The 16,969-nt window shown below is 38.7% G+C and overlaps 1 protein-coding gene across 1 annotated transcript in view; it reads right to left on the bottom strand.

Moving 5' to 3' along the window:
* Positions 1 to 16,969, bottom strand: part of THSD7B (thrombospondin type 1 domain containing 7B) — a 2,268,639-nt gene that overhangs the window by 2,143,414 nt on the left and 108,256 nt on the right. The gene's annotated exons all lie outside the window — the stretch shown is intronic.

Below are 16,969 nucleotides of genomic sequence, written 5' to 3'. Positions count from 1 at the left end.
TCTGTGCACTGTACAACAATTCCAAAGACAATTACTATGTGTAAGATTACATCAGAAAGTAAAGCCTCCCAGGCATGATGATACTGCATCCAATATAGCACGACTAACATGTACATACCATGGGTCTCCAGTGAGTGATACACACATTTCTGCACACATGCAGTGGCCCTAACTATCATGTGGTGGCAAACATGCTCGTTCATTAGTGAGCAGACATAATAATGGAGTGTATTGGCCTCATCATGTGTATCCATGAGAGACATCCAAAGTCACTTTCCGTGAGGACTGCATTACCAGTCAACCAGCCATTGTGACCATGACAAATTTATGACACACAGGTACAATGTACAGAGGGGCAGGGACAGTTGTTGGCCCTCATGTTGTTACAGTTTCTTCATTTGATGTGGCACAGCTATGATGAGTTGCACCAACCATAGAGATATGAACCCATGTGCATACCTTTGGCCAGCCATCCCTAATCGAAATGTGGCACAACAAACTCCAAATACCAGTCTAAGATGTTAGCTGAGCGTAGCTAGAACTTGTTCCCTATGTGTTCAAATCCAGATCAGACATATATCCGAAATGAAGGAGGGACACAATAATCCCTAAGATTTTTGGAATTTCCATGATCGGTTTCCTTACACACCCACCAGGCACACATGAGACATATATTCGGGCCACATTGCTATCATCAATTGACGTGAAGCCTGCACTCATTTTCAGCATCATGTAGTGAATGTCAGTCTAGCTGTTGCGTCAACAAATGATTGTAATGATTTTGAAATGTCTATACCTCACAGGCAACTGTGGCCTATATCTACACCGAATTGGCTCCTGATTTGTGTTGCTGTTTGACACAAAGGCGACACTAACTTACATAATGCAAATGTATTCAGTAAGTATGCGGAGCTCTTGCTTCCTAACAGCTAGCAATTGTGGTCCTTAACAAAGTAGATATATGACCCTGTATGTTTCAGTAGCATTCCACACACTCAACAACATTGCCGGCAGATATTGTAAAAATCAGCTGATGTCACTACAGAGCATTTAAAGATGCACATTAACATGATTTGTACTCACCAACAGGGCCACCAATCACAATCCCCAGGTGGTCCAGCAGATCTTGCTCCCTGTAGATAAAGTCAGCCCAGCGGTGCTTCAGCTGGTGGTCGTTTCTTGGTGTCCTATAAATCCGTTGCAAATGATGCAACACCTTTGCCCACCTGAGCCTCCGGTCCTCAGTGTGATACCCCTGTATCACCCGCCCACCTGCCTCAATCATTAGGAGCAGGAAATGGCACACCAGCCATATAAATCCACCCAGCTCCTCCTCTCCCATCTTGGCAAGATGAGGCCTACCCAACACCTTTGTAACAACAGAGAAATAGGGGATAAAGAGGAACAAAGGAGAATAGGTGGAAAGTAGAACAGGAAAAACTTCAAGTAAACAACTAACACAGCCCAGCTATACCCAAACTAACACTACCCACAACAGACTCCCAACAAAACAAAGACAATACTTTACAACACAAATGAGCACAAAAAACACTCAGACAGGATACTACAACAAGTTTTTATTCAGAAAAAGACAATAAAAAGACCACACAGGAGACAAATTCACTAAATATACAGAGACAAATTGAGACACAGCCACACAGTCAGGAAATATCACAAACTGCAAAGTGAAAGTGAAAGTACACCCACTGTACATATTCTGTAAACAGGATATCCTATTACATCACTTCCTGCCTAAAATGGCGGGCGTTTTCATCATCATGCGTCTAAATATTTTGACGCATGCAGTCTGCACGTCATTTTTGTCGACGCACAGGAGTAGATATGAGCCCGCATCCATATGTTTGGAAATAGTTTTACACTTGACCAATTTTCTGAGGTACAGTGTGGAAGATACAGCTCAGGGGCAATGGTTATTTCAGGGCATTATGTGTCGTTTTTCAGCCATAAGCGTCATTTTTGGATGCTTGTGCGTCATCTTTTGACACGTATATGCAGAATTTCAGGCATTAACTGGGATTGGGTCATTTTACCATTTTAATGTTATATTACAGTTGTGACAATACTGAGATAGGCTGATTGCACCCACTTTGGTCATGATGGTGTATGGGCACATGTGACACATCATACTACTGCGGACCATGATCCGCTACTTCATGTACAGGATTTTCACTCTTGACCAATGCACTAGATGGCCAAACATGTGGCCTACATATCTGTATTGCACAAATTGGGAATGTTTGGCGTCAGGAGAGGATATCAAGGTGACGCACATAAGTACAATACCTCAATGCCTATGGCTCAATGTGTGTGCATTGGCTACTAATATTGTTGTTGACCCACTGTGTGAGCATCACAAGATGCATCATTGCAAATATGCTTGTATGAATGTGGAGTCAATGTGTCCAACCCTCAGATGCAAGTCAGTGTGGAAATGAGAGAGGACATGTGTTAATCATACATGTAGCAACATCTGCTGTGTGCACTTTCTAGTTTTTGGGTAACGTAAACACCACAAATGACAAAGCATGCACCGGATAGATAGCAGACGCTTGTTCATGTCAATGGTCTAAAACGTGCCCATCACATGTCCTGGAATTTTGGATACTGCTTCCTAGGCACTTGTTGGTGAACCCACCATGAGTCAGGCACATGTACTGACTAAGTGGGTACCGTGTTATTGACACTGAAAGCCAAAGGTGAACCACAATTGTAATATCACGCCACAGTTGTGGTCATATGACAGGGCCACAACTCTCCTGTGGCAGTAGCGGACCAGCAGACCAAGCAGCACGTGGCCACATATTTCAAGTGATCAATTGCACAGAGGTGTCTGGTTCATGTGTGTGGGCCAATGTTGATCCTGTATATTTTTAGGGGTCTATGTTGTCACAGTTACCTCCAGGTCTAGTCATGAGTCAGTGGCGGCTATTCCTGTATCTACTGAGTATCCTTCGGAGATCATTGGAAGTACAGCCAAAGAGGATATAAGAATCCACATGGGGATGGTCCCACCCTGTCACTGCAGACGTGTTATGAGACTGTCAACAGGGTAACCTTGGTGTGCTGAGTGAGATCATATCTCAGGAGTTTTTTACCGGCAGGTGTCATTACAACATTTGTACACAGGTTGGCCTGTAAAGTTCCCACTGCATCTGGGAACATAATAGCTCTGAGTTGATTAATCTTGCAGCTATTCACCACGCACAGCCCATCAATATGTTGTGTGTAATGTGAATCAGCGTGTGAACTGTCAGGGTCCTAACATGTGTGGACTTTTCATGCACATTATCAGAGGTTGCTGGTTCTGCTGGAGGCACCATACCCAATCCTTGCATACGGCCATGGTACACTGTCACATTTTGTCGCTGATGCATACACGAGACCCAGACAAGGGATAAGCCATGATTTGGGTATTTGGAGACAAGTTCCCAATTATGGTACGAGAAATAAGCAGATTATGCTAAATAACGTATTTGAGTATGCACTGAAGAACCACCTGATAAAATACCCCCAGAGGAATGTGAGGGTTGGGAAAGCAAGTATGATACATATGTAGCCACAAGGAACCTTTAGGGTAATTCACAGACAGGTGCCAGTCAGGCTGACAGGATGCTGGGTCAATCAGGATCCAGCAATTTCACAAGGTACATACTCAGTGGTCTGACTAAGACTGGTCGGAGGAAGAACAAGACAGTTGACATGGATAACTATGTTTGTCCTGTGTTTTGGAAGGTGACATATAAACCCAAGGGCTGTGTTACACAACTTATTTTTCTAGCAATGCATAACAGTGTAATCGAAAAGATGGCAGCTTCTATGCTGTTCCAAACATCTGCAAGGGCAGCGCATGTTCAAATGGCTGGTCTGCATAGAGGTGCTCACAGGTGTGTGCTGCATCAGTTTTGCACAAGTCCTGTAGGTGAGATTTGAGTTCAAATGGCCAACAGTACCTTTCACATGGGAAGCAAACTACAGGTGATAACAGGGCTTAGAGTCTACAAGCCAGTGCATTATTTAACCTGACGTCCATGCAAAACAGATGTACAATGACTATGGCATACCATACTAAAGGGTGAAGCACACTGGATTAATATTGTTAGTCTGTGTGTGTGTAGAGGAGGGAATATCTGGGTACACATATTACCATTCCAGGGACCTCTTAAGACGGGTGGGGTGAGACCAGGAACATGGGTGTGTCAGGACTTAGGACATGGGCTGACATGTACATGGAATAGAAAATTGATTTCAATAAGTAGAGCTGACGTAATCCTTTAAAATTTGATGGAAGGATTCACTGATTATTTTAGATGCATGACTATGTGAGTAAGTAAGTGCATAAGTATAGAATTATAGTCCACAACTCCACAAATACATACCTTGAAGATATATATTGCCAAGGTACATACAAATGTAGTTTGGTATACAAAATCTATACAGGCATACCTGTAGATATTTTTGCCCTTGATATTTTGTCTATTATATAAAGGTTTATTCATATTCCCTGCTCAATATTCTGGACTCACATCAATTTGAAGGGGTTGTGATACCAATGAAAAACCTACTGCAGATCTCAGCCTCCTGGTTATCAGAATACAGTGAAAATTGCACCTTTTGAAATTAAGTTTTGGATAAGGCTAAAGTAGAAGTTATTTTTTATTAGTGTTATATGCACCTATTAATATGATTCATTTCCATTGGAAACAAAGTTATTGTGATGTACAGAAAGATATTCTTCTAGTCTATTTTGAAAAAACATGGCTTCTAATTCATAATATTCACTTTGTGTTTACATTTCTCATTGACACCGTAGGCGGCAAATTGTGCACTGTTTGTTTTGAAATGACATGTTGTTCTTGAGAAACTTTGGAGGAAAATGTTAGATACTTTTTAAGGCTCTTCCTGCTTGCACACTCTAATTCATTCACTTATAAATATTTTCATTGTTTAGGTAATCGGTTTATTCTAACACCTCTGATGTCATTAGGTCAGAAGGAGCAATTTATATAATGTCTTACGATGGTGTATTGTGATTTGTTGTAATGTTAATACATTTCTTCACACCATGCTAACAGTGTATTTCTTATTCCTTCCATGGTAAAAGGTGCTCTAAAACCGTTGAATCTACGAGAGATGCAGCCCTTTTCTCTTTCGATTTGCTGCACATCTCTTATCTTGCCATCGCTTTTTGAGTCAGTAATTTTTATTGACTGTATTTTGTGATTGCTCTTTTGGATTTGATCTCTAGGGAGATAGTGACTCATCTATTCTTGAGAAAAACACCAACCCCTACACCGCTATGGGCAGTATTGCTATAATTCATATTATCTAAGAAATGACACCCATAGAGTTTGGTGGTCTATACGGCGAAAACAAATTATAAGATAGTAGATATATCCCAAGATAATTTTTGTTCTGCAATCAGAGTTTATTCCCGATTTTCATTAAATTTGGATTATTTGCAGTATTCCAGTATTCCAGAGTTGTTTGTGAGCAAAATGAGTCATTATTAGCAAGGAGGAATGCATTGTGCAAGTGATTGAGTAACTTTGCTTATACATTGTGGCATTTGTAGTTTGAGTTTGTGGAGTCATGAGTTAACTGTAAGTGAAATATGTGTTTAATTGCGCTTCATTTGCAGTTCATAGGGTGGTTTGATCACTGTAGTTTTTCTAAATTAGACAATTAAGGTTTGTCTTTTTGTTCATTTAAGCAAAAGGGGCAGATTTTTGTGTCTGAGCTAAAGAAAATATTGAATGTTTATGTTTTTGTTACTAAGGTAATCAGGTTTGTCATAATGCAAGATCTAGAGATATAGCTTTGAATTTGTCTTCAAGTGGCTGTACATTCTGTGAGGCTCCACATACACACTGACATTGGGAATTATGGATTACTAAGAATTTTTTAGTTTAATGCGTTTCTAACTAGAATTACATTGGTGTTTGTTAATTCTTTGGTGCACAGAAGTAAACCTGCTCATCTAATTAGTGGTGGAGTACTGCTAGTTATGAATCAAACTTCGTTTGATGAATAATATCGCAAAGAATACTGATCTCTTCTTTTTGCGAGATTGATTTTAGACAATATTGAAGTAGTTTGTTGAGGTTGATGGCACTGAGTTGATTTAATTCACAAAGAATTTGTGCTGCACTTCTTAACTGTTACTGGAGACCCACACAGGGACTTGTGAGATGTTACCAGAAGTCACACTGTCATTGGCCGTTTTCAGTTGTAGGTCATACAGTGATTATATCATCCTTGCTATAGCTGTGCTGTGATTGACTGATTGTTTGTTTATTTTTATTTAATGGTGTATAATTTGAATAGTTGACATAGGTGCTAGATTGAAAACTCTTAAAGATTCTAGAGTTCCTATCATGGAAGGTGAAAAAATACCAACTGTGAATATCCCTACTTGGATATGACAGGCAATGTAGTTTTCATAATATATGTGGTTAAACAACTGGCATGAAATTACATCTGATGACAAGAACCTGCAATTATCTTTAGACTGTACTTTTATTGTCAAAAAATGGGTTATCTGAGGCATATGATGTGCTTGAAAAAACACAACCTAGACATATGCAATTTGAGGCATTAGATGAATGAGATTGAGTGACCATTGAGAAGAAAAGGTATGCATCCAAGCCAGGCTGGAACCACCACTCAAGTGAGGGTAAGTCAGATACACACTTTTAATTGACCTGTGCTCACCCTCTGACAGCTTTGCACACAGCAGGCAGGCTTTACTTAAGAGGCAAGGTATAAAGCATTTGTGTAACACAAATACACAGAAATACAATGAAAACACCACAAAAGGAGTCCACTTAGGTTTTGAAAAGTAAAGAAAAGTAAAGAACATTTATCTGAGAAAAATGAGACCAAAAATACAAAACTCACATAAGTACTTCTCAAGTTTTATAATAACTGCCTGGAGGCCACACAGCATTAAAAAATGCGTTCGCTCCTCCTGGATCCTTTGCGGTCACATGAAATGCATGACTGAAACAGCATTAAAATTGCATTCAGTTCATTCAGAGGCGTTATGGTAACAAAAGCCCAGTCTCAAAGTGGGAGCCCACAGTGTTTCAGTCACCCTCCTGACCAAACTGGCAAGGGGGGGCCAAAAATTGAATGTTATGCAGTCACTGAAGGAAGAGATGCCCCACGGGTTCCTCGTGACCAGTGCAGGTGCTGGATCTGAGCTGCCTACAAGCGTGCTGGTTATTGGACGGAGCCTTGCAGGTCCCGTTTCACAGTTACAATACCTTGGTACTGGTCAGCATCTCAAGGGGCTGTGTTGATCTGTCCTCGGTCCATTGGGACAGATTTGCCAGTCAGATGCGATCAGGCAGGGAAGTGCAGCTGGAACTGTGGCAGCTCAAGGGGCTGTTATGATCAAGAAGTGCAGCACAGGTACAAGACTTTTTCTGGTGGCCAGGCCTTGCCCACAAGAGGAAAGGTCCATGGTGGGCATTGTCAAAGGCTTCTTCATTGCTTGGGCAACCCTGCAGGCTCACGCTGAAGAGGGCTTCCCTTGGTGCAGCGGCGACTCTCCACCCTCGGAGAGTGTGATCCAGGCAAATACAAAGCATTCAGGCACTCCCTGATCGTTGAACACACGAAGGACCCAGGAGTGGCAGTGTCCCATGGCACTAGTATAAGGATAAAATCTTTGATGGCCCTGAGATCTCAAAACAAGGGGCACACTAACAAGCCTTTGAAGTGCACCCTTGGAGTACAGCAGAAAAGGTAACATGCAGCAGGCCAGCATAGTGACGAAGGTTGCAAAGTGGCAGTCCCTTCTGCAGGTCAGTAAGCAGCAGGCCAAGACAGCGGAGCAAAAAGTAGAGTGGTGTTTTAATGGCAGCACAGCAATCCTTCTGGCAATGTGTAAATGAAGGGCCAGTGATGTCTGGATACAGGTCTAATAATGCCTGTTTTAGGAGGTCATGGACCCAATACTTATACCCAAAGGTGCCTTAGATGTAGGCGGTGACTTCAAAAGAACTCTCTGACCTGCACAGGTCCCCTTTCAGCCAAGTCCTGCTTGCCAGGCTGTTTGCTAGGCTTTGGGGGTAATCAGTCCTTTGTGTGGGGTCAAGACACTCCCCACTTAAGTGTAAGTGTGGACCTCTCCCATCCTCTCTGGTCAATAAGACCCATCAGTGTGCAGATGAATGCAGATGCAGTTGAGTATCCTGTGTTGTGGCTGTCTGGAGGGAATGCACAAATGTAGCTGTAACCCAGCTCAGCCCTGACATTTATTGGTGACAGGATGTCAGGAACACAGAGTACTAAGTACAGAGAAATGCCCACTTTCTAAAAGTGGCATTTCTAAAATAGTAATGTTAAACCTGACTTCACCAGTAAAGAGGATTTATCATCATCATTCCAAGGATTTGAAACTTAATCTCTCTGATCAGGAATTACAGCTTAAAAGTATATTAAGGAATTTCCAATGCTAGCCTATGGGAGGAGTAGGCCTCACAATAGTGAAAACGAAATAGGCTGTTTCTCACTACCAGGGCATGTAAAACATAAAAGTACATTTCTTACCTTTTACTTAGCTAGCACCCTGCCCTTAGGGCTACTTGGGGCCTACTTTAGGGATGACCTTTATGTGTAATAAAAGGGGATTCCATGGCTTGGCAAGTAGTTTTAAATGCCAAGTCAAAGTGGCAATAAACTGCACACACGTGTCCTGAAATGACAGGCCTGAAACAGTTTGAAAGACTACTTATGAGAGTGGCACAATCAGTGCTGCAGGCCCACGAGTAGCATATGAAGTACTAGCCCTGGGTGTATGGTACACTACTTTAATTCAAATATGCCAATCAGATATCCACCAATGTCATCCTGTTTAGGGGAGAAGAACATGCACATTAGCACTGGTTAGCAGTGGTAAAGTGCCCAAAGTTCCAAGGTCAACAAAAAGAATCAACAAAAATGAGCAGCAAAATGCGAAAGGTTTGGGGAAAGCCCAAAAGATGGGGAAAGATGACAGGCTAAACAATGAGGAAACAGAATAAACATGTGGCGAGTCAATATTTTGAAGCCAAGTTGGTCATGCAGAGAAAGGCATATAGAGATGTGATACAGTGCAAGGTGTAAGTGTGTTTCTTGCAATGATTAGTGAATCAGACAAAAAGAAAATTGGGAATACATCTGCTGATTGTAAAAAAGAAAAATGAAAAACAGACACTGATGAAAATAATTCAGATGAGGTGGATAATTTCTTAAATTATTTTTCACTATTCACAAAGGTTTTTACGAGTAGTATATTTATGAGTGTGGAGTCTCCACAGATAAAAAGCTAGGACAGTCCTATCTTTTGATGTGCGGAGACTCCACATTTGCAAAGATACTACTCATAAGTCCCTTTTTGAGTAGCAAATAATCATAAACCTACACAAAAGAGTAAGTATACCTTTGTAAATCTGGCCTTGAGACCTTCAACACATGCTATGCAGGATAACCAAGCATAGGTGCACATGTAATACCTGCACTTGGTACTGCAAGGGCTCTGCCTGAGAATGCTTTACTAGGTTTACATGATCTTTGCAGGATTAAAGCTGCAGGTGAAACAATAGGCCCATTTATTACGGTTGCTGTTAGCACATCACAGTCACAGAAGCAAAGGGGAGAGAAATTTATATTGCCAATCTAAAAATTGAGGTTGGCAAACTTTTTCAGGATACAATTGATGTAGAAAGACTACATGTATACCATAGGGAGGTGTGTGTATGAAGCACATGACAGACTTGAGGAATTAACAGAAGAGTGTTACATAGATATATATCGAATGATGAAATCACGTAGAAAGTTTAGAATGGATTTGTGTGCAGTAGAAATAAAGAGCATGGGTTTATTATCTCTGTGAGTACATATCAGAGAGTTAATTGTTTGCATCAAGGACTGAAGCAATTTGAGAAAGTACAGAGATAAATCGAAAACATGAGGTATATTTGAAGGCAAAAGATTTATACTGAAAAGAAAGTGAATGTGGTAATTGATCAATCTGAAATTTAAATTGATGTCACTGAATTCCCTTTGCAAGAAGTTCATTGAGGATCTTATGTGCATGTACCTTGGAATAGGTTTGATCGCCATGCATTTACAACACTTTTTCAAAAACTAAGAGAGTAACCAGATAAGCGGTATACAGAAGTTAAAAGGCTAGTGCCAATTTGAAAGTGCTTTCGGTGATTCTGAACACATTGTTTGAAATTATTGTTCCCAAAGATATGAAGGCTGAATGTAAGTTGAATGCAAAGTAGTTGTTCCTCGGACAGAAGAAGAACCTCAAAGAGTGGTTCCTAATAATGGTCCTGCTTTTCTTGTGATGGAGATGGACAGGGCAGTGGTAGAGCATTTGAAGCAAAAGGTGAATTAGTTGAAAATTCACAAGAACTTCAGAGTTAGTCAGTCCATACATACAATGACAGACTTAGACAAATCTATAGAAAGTACAGAATCTATAGAGAGTACAGTAGTGTCAAATATTCAGTGAAAAAAAGGTGGTAGTCGATTTATATTGGATTTGATTTTGGGTTTATATCCTGCACCTAGTGCTCATATTCAACAGAGTTTGATATATTGGTAGACTGAGTAGTAATGAGATGCTCAAGTATGCCGAATATTGCAGAAACTGCTTTTATATTAAGCAGAAAAAGTTAAAGGAAAGTTGGTGGTTGCGCAGACAAAGCAGCATGAGAGAGGTGACACAAATCAGATGATGAAATTGAATACGGATTTTGCACCATCTGTGCATTCTTCTCTGAATTCCAATTTTAAGATGTAAAGAGTGCAAGGAGTTGATATGCAAGGAAATAACATGATGCCTGGAGAGACTGGGACTGTGGTTCTACAGCTCAGAGGTAGAGGGTTTGTGAGTTAATCTGAAATAAATGTGAACATCAAAATGCTTAAAAAGAGTACTGTTTGTACAATCTTTGGAAAAGGTGGGCACTGGAAACTCGAGTGCAGTCCAAATCTAAATTAAATTCAGAATAATCTTGACCCCAAATCAGCAAAATGTGAATCAGACACAGGAATGGGCTTATTACCGCAGTTCAACAGACACCTTTGCAAAATATGCTAATCACGGTCAATTCTATACAAGTATGCTGATAGTTCCATTGTTGCAGTAAAACGTGAGAATCCAGGTGTCTCATTGCCAAAATTCAAGCTTTTAACAGAATCATTTGATTTTGTTTGAAAAACGTGATTAATTTGCAGTGACTGTGCTTGAGGGGGCAGGAGGATTTCATGCATGCTGCAGGTGTATATGTACACTAAAGTGATCCTTATGTAGATGATAATTTGAATGGCCACCCCGTATCATTCATGATTGATACTGTGCTACCTGTTCTGCTGTTCATTACTGGAGGTTCCAAATTTTCCCTCTCAGGAAAAGAAGTCCAAGTTGTAATAATAGGTAATAAGTAAATCCCTAAACAGGTTCCAGCAAATGTTCCCATAGAAAATAATTCTATCAGAAATTATCACTAGTTCATACTGTGTGATTCAGGTTGCTTGGGTAGGGATTTATTATGTATGTTGAACTGTGTTCTCTACTGTATACCCAATTTAAACTCCAGATGACGATTTAGAATTCAAATAAAATCACAAGAATGAAACAGTCAGTTGTTACCAGTTCTTACACAAGTTGATCTATCTCTTGATATGAACCATACAGTTGCAAAAGTGGTATAGGTTTAATTTTAATGTTTAAAAGTGTAGAACCAGTACAAATTAAAGAAAAAACAGATGCAATTTATCCTTGAACGCACCAATATAAACTGCCTTGAGAAGCAGAAGATGGAATGAAGCCAGTCATGGAAAAATGATTGAACAAGAATTCTAAGATAAGTGTTTAGCAACTCTCCTGTGATGAGGGTTGCTCAAAATATAAGGAAAATAAATAACATTGTAGTCTCATGTTAATCAGTGGTATTGAATCCAGCTGTGGTTTTGTTTCAGATCCCTGCAGGGGCAGAATGGTACACTGTCACTGACTAGTACCAAGTGTTCTTCATTCCTCTTCTAGAGGATAGCCAATATCCTGTCACATTTAAATTTCTCAATAAAGTCCTCATTTGGTGTCAGATCTCACAAACGAATACAGAAAATCTCTCAATCTTTAGTGAACTCCTAAAGAAAGATTTAGAAAGTCTGCAACTCAGTGCTGTTGCAGTATTTTGACAAACTAATGTTTGCTTTAAAAACAAAAGAAGAAGGCATGTTTGATACAACTTCACCCTTAAACTATCTTCCTGAAGATGAACGTAAGGTCTCACCTGCAAAAATGTAATAAGGTAAGATAATTACTTGGGTTCCCATATTTAGAAAGTGGCAAAAAAGTATCCAAAGAATGTGCTTATGCAAGCCTGGAAATAAATCCTCTGATTACCCAGAAGGAAGTGAGGCCATTTTTCAGAATGGTGGGATTCATTTGTCAGTAGATTCCAAACTTTTCTGTAATTGTAAAGTCTTTAGTAAGGCTTATTCTCAGTGACATAGAGGATCCGGTCCCATTTGATAATGAATCTACAAAGGCCTTCCATGAGCTCAAAAAAAACTCTGCAGCGCTTCACCTTTAGGAATGCTACATTATAAGAATGATCTTTATTTGTACTGATATGAAAAAGATTGGTTCCTGTGCAGGACCATGATGAAGTAAAACAGCCTGTTGCTTACTTCTCTTCTACATTAGATCCAGTAGCCACAGCGTTTCTTGGTTGTTTAAGATCAGTAGCAGCTGTCTCCCTGGCAACAGAAAAGAGTGAAAGAATTTTGATGTGTCACCCACTTATTGTGTTAGTCCCTCATTCAGTAAAGAGTTTGTTAACTCGTACATGATTGGCAACTGATAACATCTCAATTAGAAGTAATACTTTAAATTCTGCAATGCTGCTGCTGATTCCAAACAAAGATGAAGATGAGACAGACCATGATTGCAATAAATTAACAAACTGGCTTATGAAACCAAGATCAGACATAAAAGATACTCCACTTGATGAGTCAATCACACCATGCACAACACTCCTCCATTTTCATGTTTAATTCACAATTTTGGATCAATTAAAATTCCTTAATTTAGCTTCAGCCTCTATTTGCATCTTAACCTCACTCGCATCCTCCCAGTTTTTCAAAACGTTCATCTTTCTTTTATTATACCTCAGTATACAACATTGGTTAGCGAGTGGTTGAACAGCCAAGAAGAAGTGTACTGCATTCTGTTCTAACTTCATTCATGATTTTGTTAATTTGTGTAGTTGGTTTGATACTTTTGGTTAAAATGTTTGAAGCAGTCGTGGGATTAAATTGTGGGTGTAAGAAGTTGTTGACAAAGTCATCACATAAGAAGAGAGACATTTACAAATTAGAAGACGTCACAGTAGGAGCCTATGATGTAATTAATAGGTTGGGAAAATTGAGTTTCAAAACACACAAAAGTGATGCAGACTGTATAATTAAATGAAATGGAGGACTATAGGTGATAATTGTAATCATCCGCCGGAGGGGTTGTAGAAGTTATTATTAGTATTATATTTGCCTATTAATGAGTAATTTGCATTTAAAACAAAATTATTTAGATGTGCAGAAGTATTTCTTTTCTACTAAGCCTTAATTGTATGTTCTCTAAGAACTCTGGAGGGAGTCCTTAGTTTGCTTTAAAGACTCTTCCAGCTCATAAGCTGCATTGCATTCACTTACGAGTATTTTCATTGTTCATGTAACTAGTTTGCTTTGACACTTCCAATGACATTAGGTCTAAGTCATAAAATGGGATTGTGCTAAGATGGTAGTAAATATGACATTTTATAATGTTGAATTCTGATTTGTTGTAATTTCAATATGTTTGCTTACACCATGCTGACAGTGCACTTCCTATTACTTTCTATGTTGAAATTTGATGTGAACACCACAGAATTTGTGGGAGAGCTAGGTCCTTTTGGGTCTCTACTAGAGATGCAGTCCATTACTCTTTCAATTTGCTGCTGATTTTATTTAATCTGAATCTATTAAATCACTGACAGCCTTCATAGCGAATGATTTCGATGTGTTTTAACTCATTCACTGAGATTGTTATATTTTTGTCTTTCTGTATTTGCACTTTAATATTTTAATGAACTTTCATGGTTTTAAAAATGTTTAATCTCAAACTAAGTACAAGTATTTTGAATCTTATCACTAGAGACATAGGGTTTTATTTATGAGAGGCTTCTGCCACTATTGCATCACTTTTATTGATGCAGTGGTGGCCCAAATCTCTTAACCATAACTATGAGGCCACGCAAAGCCACTTTGTGTGGCTTTGAACTACATCATAGATATGGAGTAAGGCAAGGCAGCGCAAGCCGCTGAATTCCCTTACTCTGCACCTGGGAGCAGTTCCATAGGCATTTTGGTGGATTTTTCCACACAACTTCGAGGGTTTTGATGCATTCACAGAGTTACAAGGACTTGTAAACCTGGGAATGCATCAAAATGCTATGCCTCCCCACGGCAGGCGTAATGAAGAGAAATATTTTTATTTTTCCTAATTTTTCCTCTTTCCTTGTGTGCTACATTGTACAGCACACATAGAAAGAGAAACATGCCTCTGTGCGTTCCTTCCTGCATGTAAATAATCCTGCCAAAAACACAGGTACCCTTGCACCATGGGGCAAGGGTCCCTGCATTGACGGTAGGCTGACGAAAAGGCTCCAGCACAGGAGGAAAGGACAGATATGCACCATAGGGAATATATAGGGTACATTTCTGCCCTTTCACTTTGGCGTAGGGCAGGGCAGCAAGGTACTTGCTGCTCTGTCCTATGTCAAATCCCCATGAACATGGCCCATATTGCTTTATCTATTCTTGAAGACAACTTCATCCCTGACCCTGTGATGCTGGTTATGACTATCATGCAAATTACCTAGGATACAGTGTCCACATCTTAGACCGACACCAGTACAGAGTGCACTTGACATCAGTGGACCAATTATTGCAAATCCCAACCTCCTGGTTGTCTGTACACAGTGAAACCTAACCTTGTCAACTGAAGTTTTGGATAGACTGAAGGGGCATTTTAGAGAAACATGGTGAGATTTGTGATACATATTAAGGTTACATTCACTACTGCTGTTGATGCTGCATTTCCTAATGACAGGGTGTCAACTGGCTTTGCCACTGGGACTACCACAGGAGACTGCGCAAACGAGCAGATGTGCTTGTAGACTGATAGTGTTATCAATTCATTTCAGTTGGATTTAAAATGTATAAAATTTGTCTTGTCAATATCTTGGCAATTTAAACATATGCATAATCATGTAATTCAACTGGATTACATCACAGAATTCTGGACACTGGAAAATACATTATAACTTCCTCACTGATTGATCATAATTTGAGCAAAAAGAGAGGGAATAAGGAAGGAAAAGAAAGATGTCTGACAGTAAGCTGAGGATAAATCTGCAGGAGGTATCTTTGTCATTCTAAGATTACCCCAGAACTAACCCAGACTGAGATGCAATTCTGAATCTAGTTTTTGGAACACTTCTTTGCAAAATGTAATCCATCATCCTCAAATGGGAAACAGTTCTTTTGAGCAATTGTTCATAGTGATCAGGATGATTAATATCCAGTTAGTTATGTGAATTAAACCCAATTGAATTGAAATTTCAAATAATCTTTAATGGTAAAGTGTAATTTTAAGTTACAATTCTGAAAATGCCACTTTTAGAAAGTTTGTATTTTCTTGTCCTACCCATGTGCTCCCTCTGCCAGTATCCTGGGTCACATGACTGAGAATGGCTTTGCTGTTTTGCATTCCTTGCAGACAGTGACACAAAAGGGATTTAGGTGTGGACAGGATGGGGCATCTTCCCAGGAAGGTTGGAGGTGGAGCATTACCCAGTCTAACTTACACTGCAAAGGGCTTTGCCTCCAGCCCACACAGTGTTTGGACAAAATATAATTTTTAAGATATTGAGTAGCAGAAACATCTGAAAGAAAATGTTGGAATGCACACAAATTGTGATTCTGAAATGTCGTTGCCAAGAATATGGATCTTTTAGATAAATAATATTTTTCAAAATATCTTTGTTGCTTGTATTGCATTCAATACTATTATTGTAAAATTATTATTTTTTAGTTATCTTTGTGTTTTAATTCATATTTTATTTTTGTGGTATTTTTGTTTGTATAATTGTTATTAATATTTTCTAATATAGCTTTTAAATTTAAGTTTAAGTGATATATCATTTTTTATTTAATTTTGAATAGTAATTTATAGTGTTGTAGCGTGTTCCTGGGTTTGTAGGGGTATAGATTAGTAAGTTAATTAATTAACAATTAATTATTAATTTATTTTTCATTATTTAATTTATTATGTTCATTTTATAATATTTCTATGTTTAGTTATGTTTCAGGTTGTGGTTGCTGGGTTTGTAGGGTTATGGGGTCAAGGTTAATTAAGAAAGAATTAATTAACAATAAATTATTATTTTTGTAATTATTTAATTCATTATTAATCATGTAACTTGTTTAATAATTATATTTTAGTTATATATTTTGTGCGGGTTGCTGGGCTTGTAGGGGTATAGGGTGGCAAATGAATTAAGGAATAATTAATTACTACTAATCAATGTATTAATAATTATTTAATTGATTAGTCATGATGTAAATTGTGTAATTATACTTTTAAAGTATATATTGGGTGTGTGGTTTGTAGGGGCATAGGGTTGGAAGTTATTAAATTATTAATTAATACTGAATTATTAATTTAATAATAATTTAATTGGTAATTATGTTAATTGTTCTGTTCTTATTTATTTTAGTTATATTTTAAGTGTGGGTTTATAGTTTTTTGGGTGTATATTGTAGGGATTTAATTTAGTAAATTTGTTTTAATGATAATTACATTGTTTCACAATCATGTAACGTATCATGGTGTTTTATT

This window comes from Pleurodeles waltl, chromosome 3_1 (genome assembly GCF_031143425.1).
Source record: "Pleurodeles waltl isolate 20211129_DDA chromosome 3_1, aPleWal1.hap1.20221129, whole genome shotgun sequence".
Classification (NCBI taxonomy): Eukaryota; Metazoa; Chordata; class Amphibia; order Caudata; family Salamandridae; genus Pleurodeles; species Pleurodeles waltl.
The sequence above is the reverse complement of the archived record's forward strand: the minus strand, read 5'-3'. Positions and strand labels throughout refer to the sequence as shown.